Consider the following 10,413-nt stretch of genomic DNA (forward strand, 5'->3'; position numbering starts at 1 on the left):
CCATGGTCTACCAATGGAGGATCCCTTGCAGCATTTGGATCAATTTGACAGGGTATGTGATCTAACAAAGATCAATGGAGTCTCTGAGGACAGTTTCAAGCTTAGATTGTTTGGGAGACAAGGCACATCAGTGGGAAAAGAATCTGCCTAGAGGATCCATCCAAACTTGGGAGCAGTGCAAGCTTGCATTCTTCTCTAAGTTCTTCTCTACCTCAAGGACTGCAAAGCTGAGAAACCAGATATCCAGCTTTACCCAGCATAATAATGAAAGCTTTGGGGAAGCTTGGGAGAGGTTTAGGAGTTACACAAACCAGTGTCCACATCATGCGTTTTCAGAGGCTTCACTCTTGAGTACATTGTATAGAGGAGCACTCCCAAAGATCAGAAACCAGTTATACACAACCTCCAATGGGAATTTTTTGGGCAAGGAGATCAATGCTGCATTGGAACTTGTGTAGAATCTATCCATGAGTAATGATATTTATGGGGAAGACTTTGACAGGGCAAATAGAAGTGAGGGCTCCAGCAAAGAGCAGAGGATGGAGAAAGACATTAGAGAGCTTCAGAGCAAGCTTGACAAAGTGTTGGTGGCAACTCAGAAGCAACTACACTTTGTTGGAGAATTTGATGATCAACCCCCAAGCTTTGAAAATATCAATGAAGATGGCCTCACTCAAGAGGAGATAAACTACATTGGGAATCAGAATAGGTATCAGAGGTTCAACAACTTCAACTCAAACCAAAACCTCTCATATAGAAACCCAAATGTGGCTAACCCTCAAGATCAAGCTTATACTCTTCCTCAGGGTCAGCAGAGTTTTGTTCCCAAAAACAACTATCAGGGGAACTTTAAACCTAAACAGCAGTTTGTTCAGCAGCAACAAAGCTATGGACAGTCACAGCAACCGATTCAGGGGAGCAACTTCACTAGCCAGCCTCAACAACAGAAATATCCACCAGGATTCAGTCAGCAGCAGTTGGGTCAGCATCAGTTGGGTCAGCAGCAACCGGTTCAGAATCAACAACAGATGGGGTCTGAGTTGTATGGAGTGCTACAACAGCTTCTTCAGGGTCAGCAGCGGGTTGAGAGTGGTTTTTCAGACTTGGGTTCAAAGTATGCTGCAATGCAACGAGAGATAAGGGAGTTTAAGCAGAACCAAGCCTCAACATCAAGACAGCAAGGGTATCTACCTGGAAAACCTTAGCCAAACCCAAAGGAATATGCTCATGCCATCACTCTAAGAAGTGGCAAAGAACTACCAGATAGAGAACCTAAGCTAGTGCTCATTGAGGACAATGAGCAAGTTGGTGGGGAGGCAGCTCGAAAAAGTGAGCAAGAAGAGGAGATTGTCAAGAGTGACAAAGGCAAAGAGGTGGAACAAGAGGTGGTGCCTGAGAAACCCTACGTTCCACCACCACCATACCAACCTAAACTTCCATTCCCTGGAAGGTTAAAGAAGCAACTCTCAGACAAGGCTAGAGCAGTTTTTGAAAAGCTGCTTAATGAAACCCCATTCACCATGCCTCTCATAGAAGCTTTTCTCATGATACCAAAGCTTGGAAATTTTTAAAAGATGCCATCCTCAACAAGACAAAGGAGCTAACAGGGATGGTTGTGTTGAGTCATGAGTGCAGTGCAATCATACAAAGGAGGGAAATCCCTAGAAAGCTATCAGATCCAGGGAGCTTCACACTTCCTTGTGCCATTGGTTCTTTGATGTTTGCTGGTTCTTTATGTGACTTAGGAGCATCAGTGAGCTTGATGCCATTTTCAATAGCAAAAAAGTTGGGGTACAGAGTGTTCAAGCCAGCAAGAATCTCGCTAGTCTTTAGCTGATAGGTCTCTTAGACTACCAGTTGGAATGCTTGAAGATCTACCAGTCAAGATTGGCGGCTTTGAGGTTCCAACAGACTTTGCGGTCTTGGAAATGGATGAGGAACCCATTGATCCTCTCATCTTAGGCAGACCATTCTTTGCCACTGCTGGTGCCATCATTTATGTAAGGGCTGGCATGATTGAACTTTAGCTTGGATCATAGAAACTCAAGTTTGATGTGAAAGAGATGATGAAGAAACCCACCATAGAAGGACAAGTCTTCTATGTGGAAACTATGTATGAGCTAGCTGATGAGATCTTAGAGGATCTGAACACTGAAGATCACCTTCAAATAGCCTTGACTAAAGGACATGGTGATCGTGGTTACTTGGCTGAAGTGAGTGAAGCCTACAGGATAGCTTTGGATCAACACAAAGAAGTGGGCTCAGAATCAGGGTTCTTGAAGCTGGGATCAAAGTGTTCAGATGTTCAGGAAGTCAGTTGGTCAAGCACAAACCAATGGTCAGTTCAAGAGTGCAAAGGAATTATTCTTCAGGGTGTTCTTCATCTTGGACGAGGTAGACTGCAAGGAAAGAGCACAAACCCAGAATCATGGTACCCTCAGCATAAAACCCTCGGCATGAGCTATGCCGAGGTACCCATGTCAAGGCATGAACAAATATGGCCATTTTGAAAAGTGGGGTCACAAATATTTTCTGGAGGTCAAGGGTCAAGATGTTGACCAGTCAAGATGCTTAAACCCATCGGACCATCCCCTTTCTTCAAGCAGAGACAGCACCTTTACAGCCAAACCCGTGTTTGCTTTCTTCTCCCTTCACTTCACTTTAAAGCATCGTATCTCTTTCATCTCTGCACCAAATTGAGTGATTCTAGTTGCATTGAGATCGTATTAAAGTCTATTTTCTTGCTATCCAATCACATTTCACTCGAACTCACTGATTCCCAAGGTATTTAATCCAAAATCATCACTGTTTCTCCTTGCTCTTTAATGGCGATGCTTGAGTTGTAAACTCTGGGAAAAATGGTTCTAGTTTGTTTTGTTCATTATGAATAATTTTAGAAATTCTTTTGGGTTGGATAGAGCTTGAAAAACTTGATCTTGCACAGGAATTCATTTGGTCTTGATTTTTAAAATTCTTGAGAATATGAACCTCAAAATCGCTTTTGGTGGAAAATGTTTTCTTTCTTGAGTTGAGTGCTTCACACTGAGTTTAGGAATTGTTTCTGAACATTTCTTTATCACTCTTGACTTAAAGAAACATTTCCCATTGATCTTTGAAAGAAATTTTGGTTCTTGAACCTTTCTCATGAATGTTTTGAGAATTTGGTGGCTTTGATGCTCTTGTCTTGAAATTTACTCTCTGTTTAAGGTATTTTCTACCAGATGACAGAAAGAACAGCTGCTCTTGCCCAGAAAAAGGAAGCTGAGAAGAAACAAAGCAAGGGAAGAGTGTGGTTTCAGCTAAGGCTGGTGATGCAAAAAAGAACACCAAGAGCAGTGGCAAGAAGAAAAATGGTGAACTAGCTGCCAAGAATGATGAAATGGCTCTTGTTGTTGTGCCTGATCCAAAGGGAAAAGGCAAAGCTGTAGATGTGATCTCTGACAATGAAGGGGAAGAAAGTAGAGCTGAGAGGGAATTGGTATCTGAGCCGGCCATTAAAGCAAAGGAACCAGCCAAGCCGGCTGAGGAGAGACATCTGCAAAGAGATAACATCACTGTTGAGCAGCTCAAAAGGAAGTTTGATAGGGCTACAGTGATTCAGGCTTGTTTCCCTGATGAGGTGGTGATTAAAATGCTGCAGATCTATGATGATGTGAAGCAGATCTTCAAAAACATGGGGTTGGAAGCTTTCTTTGACATGAAGGAGATTACTCATGACAAGATCACCCAGCAGTTTCTTTCAACCTTTGAAGCTTACAAAACCCTTCAAGACACCCCAAGAGGCTTCAAGGCAATGGTTGTGGCTACATTGAATCTGTAGTGAATGGTGTACAATATGAAGTTGGTTTCAAGGACCTGAATGACATCTTTGGGTTCCCAGAAAATGGCTTTGAGGAGAAGTTCAGATACCACAAGAAGAAGATCAGGTCTCTTTGGGACACCATAGCTTTTGGCCCTTATTGTGGTTAGAAGAGCAAGACAAGCTCGATTAGAAATCCAGCCATCAGATATGCTTTTCAATGTTTGGCAAGCATGTTCTTCACCACCTACAACACTGGAGTCGTTCATGCTTGTGAGATAGAACTATTGGGTCATGGTCTCAAGCCTTTCATCAAGCACACACAGAACAAGGAGGAGTACTATGGTCCTTATAGAGTGCCATGTCTTGGTGCTTTCTTGGGAACTCAGTTGCTGGCTTATAAGAGCAATCCATGGTGTGATAGAGGAAGAGGGAAGCCACAGAGTTTGCAATGTGGATGGTTAATCACCAAGATCTTGAAAGCTAAAGGGTTTGTATTCCCTGAATATGGTGCAAAGCCTGGTTGCTTAAATGAGGCTTATCTTCTCAAGACTGGTTTATTAGAGGGTAATGTTGGTGGCAGCCTGTGCTACAGCTTCAAACAACTAGTTGATGAAAATGTTAGAGTCCTTCCTCCAAACCAGGCCATCACATCACTAAAAGAGACATGCAATGTCTCTTTCATTCTCTTAAAAGATCAGTTCTACAATTCTGAAGTTGATCCACCAGTTGAGAGAAGCAAAACCTATGTCAAAACTGGTCCAAGTAGACCACAAGAAGAGCCCCTTGATGTTGAGTCTGGTGGTGATCAGCCCCAAAGACCCCCAAGACGATATGGTGCAAACAGGTACCATATTGATCCAACTGTTTGGGGAATACCTGATTATCATGGTCGCAAGCAGTATGAGAGAACAAGTGGGCTGCAGCAGTGGTGTAAGTTGCAGGACAAGACCAACCACAAGCTTGTTAACTGTGTAAGGCAACTCAAGAAGAAGGTCAAGAAGCTCACACCACCTGTTTCACCAGCAAAAGACCTAGCCAAAGTTCCAGCACCGGTTCAAATAGAAGAGATAGGAGAGAGTTCCACAGCTAGTGCACCAGAGCTGCCACCGCGTAAAGAAACTTGGATTGATCCAGCAACAGCCTTTCTCCCTGAGTCACCAGAAAGCAGCCCACCAAGGGAGCCATCTCCATCATGTTCCACCTCCAACCCTTCATACTATGTGGGGTCTGACCTCAGTGATTAGGTACCATCTCCAAACCCTTTGTATATATGCATATAGATCTTGTTTTTCACTTTGAATTTTGCTTGTTTTGCTTTGCACTTTATAACACCGTATTTGTACCCATTTTCACCATTGATTTCAAATGCTTTTTCAAAGGTTTTAATCAGTTTTAGGAAATTTTATTATGATTTTCATTTATTAGTAATTTCAAGGCTCTTTTCAGGAAACTTAGGGAAAATGATGGTAAAATGGAAGAAATTCACTTTTTCAGCTCAGAGTCAGACCGTCAGAAGTTCAGCCACAAATGAAGACTTTCTCACCGTCTGATCCAGCTCAATTTTGGAAACAATCAAGAGGAGAAAACCAGCTTTCCATAGCACTTTACATCACGAAGATCTAACGGTGCAATCTGAAGATACATGGAGAACAAGTTGACCCAATTCACCGGCCCCGGAAGACTCTCACCCGCGGGAAAGTAGCAGTTTACCTGCCCTGGAACACTTTCACCCCCGGGGGATCTAAGGACGAGGCACAAGACCCAACATCAAAGCCCACTTCACCATTCCTCTTCAAAGAAGCTCTAAATGAGACCTGGAAGACCGTAGGACCTATAAATACATTTCTTAGCAGTCCTAAACGGGTGTGTGCTCCTGTAATGAGATTTTGAGCCACCAAACTTTGTTTTCTAGGGTTAGGCGATGGAGATGGGGATTCTTCCCCAGATCCATTGTTCTTTCTCCTTTCTATCTTATTAATTTTTCTGTTTCATCTTTTGCATTCTTTTATGTCTTTTATCATTCCTTGCATCATGTAGATTTATCCCAGAGAGTCAAGTTGTTTGAAGAATTTTTGATAGGCATACATATCGATTAGGATTTCTAAGTTTCTAAACCGTATTCTGGATCTCATCTCTTCTAAGTTGTTTATATTGCATGAGAGTAGATTCATGACCTATTCTCTGAGCCTAGGAACGATCAGAGCCACGAGAGTGCTGTATCAGGTCATCCATACCTAGCTTCAGAAAAAGATAGTCGCTATAAGATTCGGGAGCTACCTATAGAGAAGATGTGAGCATACGAATTCAATGTCTAATGCATGATCTTATTTCTGGCATGAGAGCAAGAGTTAATTGTCAGATCTGAGTGAGTAGTTGATTAAGATGGTGAGAGTTGGTTAATCATACACATGTCTATTCTAATTCCATGCAGATTCCAGAAACAGATGAAGATAAATTGCCCGGAAGCTAATTGGAAATGTCACCAAACATCGATTAGAGTAAACCGGAGACGTCTAAATCGCCACCTATGAGTTTAGAGTCTATAATTTGAGTCGATATGCTTGAGATATTCTTTTAACAATTCATATGCATTGCATCTTATTTCTTGTTAATATTAGATTAGGTTTAGTTTAGGATTCTTAACCAAAAACCCCAAATCCCATGAGTTTATGACTTTGCATACTTTCCCAGTTTCTTGTTTCTCGCAGATTAGACATTCTCCCTGTGGATCGACACCCTAAAACCTACAACGTACTTCTGAGCACTTGCAGACACTAGAGTTTTATAATTTTAAAATTTTTTGAGAACCAACGGGCTTGTTAAAAACAAACTCTAGGCCCGCAAGCCCATCAAGTTTTTGGCGCCGTTACCGGGGAGGTTTTTAGTCGCTGGAGGTCTAAAACTGGGAGGTTGAAGCGGCAGACGACTATATATATGTCGTGTTTCTGCCAAAACAACATAGGAAGTAAACCAAACTCATAAACACCCTAACTTATTATTTTTCTGCTTATTCTTTGTTATGTTTGCCCTAGTTTTAGATTCCTTTAAGTATGGATCATCCGAGAAGAAACCTTAATCCCGAGCAAAGGTTTTGCAACCTGTGTGAAGCTCCCTGCCCATTTGAATCACCATCCAGGCGTGATTCTGATCATCATGTTCCGAACCATCATCATGGAGACTCGCAAACTCCACACCACCTAGATGAGCCCTATTCGCCACACCTGGTGAATTGTCGACCATCTCAACCTCTTCTTCATCAGATTTTGCACCAAAACACTGAGGCTGATCGATTTAGGCTCCAACTAGATCGATTAGCCACTACACTGAATGAGTTTCTTGATCTACAAGCTATTGCTGAATCTAACCTTTGTTTGAAACTGGAATCAATGTCCTCTGATTTTAGCAGGAAGTTCGAATGTCTCTCTGATAAAATGAAGACTCTAGAGGAACAAAAGCTCAAAGATAATGCAATTCTAGAGCGGAGACTTAAAGACGTTGATGAAGGAGAAGCAAAGAACACAATCTCCCTTAATAAGCACTTAAGGAACAAAGAGGCTGCAATGTCCTGATCAAAGATTTGGAAAGAGATTTCAAAGACAGCAAGTGGTATTCTGATGGGGACAAGTTAGAGATGAGTGAAGAGATGGCAAAGATCACAAACAAGACAGAAGAGCTTGATGCTACTTTAGATAAAGTTGTTTATGCTTTAGATGAAGTAGAAGAGAAAGTTGAAAAACTTTCTAAAGATCATAAGGAGTGTGATCTGAACACTTGAACCAATAATTTGGATACCCAAGACGTGCCTGACATCCACTGGAAGCAACAGAACAACAATGAAGAAGAAAAGATTGAAGAAGCATTGAGAGCCGGAGGAAGCTGACCGCGGCTGTGAGCATTTCAGCCGCGGCTCTGAGATCCTCACCCGCGGGGGAGCATGATTCTTCATACTGGGAGAACTTCCAACCTCTTTCTGAAACCTGTTCAACTGACGACCGACCTCATGTGACCAGATCTAGGTTGTTTGATCAAGTTGTCTTCTCAATCACTGCACAAGCATCAAAAGAAAAGGAGAAATCCAACACTTATGCATCTTGCAACATGGTTTACACTTGTGACAATGAGCTTCAAGAGCAATTCTCAGAAGATGAAGAGTATGGTCTGTTTGTTGAAGATCCAAACCCTGGGGATAATTCATCTGATGACAACTTAGAACCAATAATTAAGAGCATATCCAGAGAGAGACTAATCGAATATAACAAACTTGTCAAGTCCATTCCTCTCTATCTCGGATTTGATGACATCTGGAAGCAAGGATGCCTTCAAGTTTTCTTCAGATACAGCAAGGAGACTAAGGAGAACATCTACACTTATTTCAGAAGAGCCAGGTATCTATCTTTTCCTAGATCATCACCTGATGCAGCCATTTACAGGATCCATCTCAAAGATCCCCAAGAAACAAGTGACTACACAAACAAGATCAGCAAAGAAGCACTTGAAGAGTTCAATCAAGTAGTTCAGACTCTGCCCAAATGAATTTCATTTGCCAAAGCAAGTAAAGACTACATGATCAGCCACTTCTTCTGTGACAGAAAAGCATCTATCCAAGAGATGAAAGACTTGTTCACACACGCCCAAGAAGGTAGACCAGTTCAAACTCTGCACAAATTTCAAGACAAAGGTCAATCTCTTATCTTTTGTGACATTAGAGGTGAAAGATTCTCAATATTCTTTGTGATTTTTTGAGCTTGCATTAACATGATGTCCAAAGCTACTGCTTTGAGACTTGGCATTAAACACATTTCAGGTACCAGGACAAAGATTAGCTTAGCAGATGATTCCATTTCAACACCAAGAGGGATAGTCCGAGATATTCCTCTAAGAATTGGAGATTGCATAGCACCTGTCGATCTATACATAGTGAAGACCAAAGATGACTCATATCCAGTTCTCCTTAGATGGCCTTTGGAAGATCAGAGACAGCATGTGGTTGACATTGAGCCGCCGGTTCAAGAGAGGCAACAGGCTCAGGTGCAGCAGGGTAATGGAACTGATAATGCAGCTGGTAATGGAGCTGGTCAAGGGTTAAATCAGGGTAATGTTCAGCAGGAACAGGTGCATTAACAGCAAGCTTATGTCCACCAGGGATAAGCTCCAGCTCATCAGCAAAGGCACTAGGCCAATGTACAGCAAAGACAACAAGCTCACCACCAACAGCCCTTCCAATACCAACCAAGGAGATATGAGCAGCCACAGGTCTATGTAGGTGAGAATGACAGGGCCAATGCTCATCAGTATGGAGCTGGAATTCAGGCACCACCTGTGTAAAACAACAATTTTGAAGTCAAGGCATCTTTGCTGATTATGGTCCAAAACTCCAAGTTCCATGGATTGGCAATGGAAGATCCCTTGGAACACTTGGATCAATTTGATAAAGTTTGTGACTTGACAAAGATAAATGGAGTATCTGAGGACATTTTCAAGCTCAGATTATTCCCTTTCAGTCTTGGTGACAAAGCACACCAATGGGAGAAGAATCTCCCAAGAGGCTCCATTCAGACCTAGGAGCAATGCGAGCAGGCATTTCTGTCTAATTTCTTCTCAACTTCCAGAACAGCAAAGCTAAGAAAACAAAGCTCCAGTTTCACTCAACATAGCAATGAGAGTTTTGGTGAAGCATATGAAAGATTCAGGAGCTACACTAACCAGTGCCCACACCATGGGTTAAGTGAGGCTTCTCTTCTCAGCACACTTTATAGAGGGGCTTTTCCCAAGATTAGGAACCAGCTGGACACTGCATCCAATGGAAACTTTCTGGGGAAGGAGATTCATGCTGCTTTAGAGCTGGTTGAGAACTTAGCAATGAGCAATGATACATATGGAGAATACTTTGATAGAGCCAATAGGAGTGAGAGTTCAAGCAGGGATCAAAGGTATGAGAAGGACTTTAAAATACTTGAAAGAAAGCTGGACAAGGTGTTATTGGCCACTCAAAAGCCAATGCACTTTGTAGGAGAGTATGAGGAACCTTCTCAATGCTTTGAGAACATCAGTGAAGAAGGTCTTACTCAGGAGGAGCTAAACTATATTGGGAATCAGAGGTTCCAAAGATATCAGTATGCCAATGCCAATCAGAACCTCTCTTACAGGAATCCCAATGTAGCAAACCCATAAGACCAAGTCTACCCTACCTCTCAAGCTCCACAGCCCAAGAACAACTTTCAAGGGTCTTTTCAACCAAAGAATCAGTTTGCTCAGAATCAGGGCTACAGTCAGCATCAGCAACCACTTCAGAGTTCTGGTTTCAGTTCACAGCAGCCGCCAAAGGCACCACCAGGGTTTGGTCCACCACAGTTCCAGCAGCAGGTGCCGGTTCAGCATCAGTTTCAGTCAGCACATGTTCACCAGCAGCCACAGATGGGGTCAGATATGGTTCGGATTCTACAACACCTGCTTCAGGGTCAACAAGTGTTTGCAAGCCAGTATGCATCCATGCAGCAGGACATCAAGGAATTAAAGCAAAATCAGGCCTCTAGCTCAAGGAACCAAGGCCAACTACTTGGTAAGCCTGAACTCAATCCCAAAGAATATGCTAAAGCCATTACACTGAGAAG

At 42.4% G+C, this 10,413-nt stretch overlaps 2 non-coding genes across 2 annotated transcripts; both read right to left on the bottom strand.

Moving 5' to 3' along the window:
* Positions 1-224: 224 nt before the first annotated feature.
* Positions 225-330, bottom strand: LOC112083591. Its single transcript, XR_002897727.1, has one exon. It is a non-coding gene; the product is annotated as a small nucleolar RNA R71 (small nucleolar RNA).
* A 9,088-nt stretch (positions 331-9,418) lies between these two features.
* On the bottom strand, positions 9,419-9,525 carry LOC112083659. The gene has a single exon (XR_002897795.1). It is a non-coding gene; the product is annotated as a small nucleolar RNA R71 (small nucleolar RNA).
* Between the last annotated feature and the right edge of the window lie 888 nt (positions 9,526-10,413).

This window comes from Eutrema salsugineum, unplaced genomic scaffold, assembly GCF_000478725.1.
Source record: "Eutrema salsugineum unplaced genomic scaffold, Eutsalg1_0 scaffold_6, whole genome shotgun sequence".
In the NCBI taxonomy this organism is placed as follows: Eukaryota; Viridiplantae; Streptophyta; class Magnoliopsida; order Brassicales; family Brassicaceae; genus Eutrema; species Eutrema salsugineum.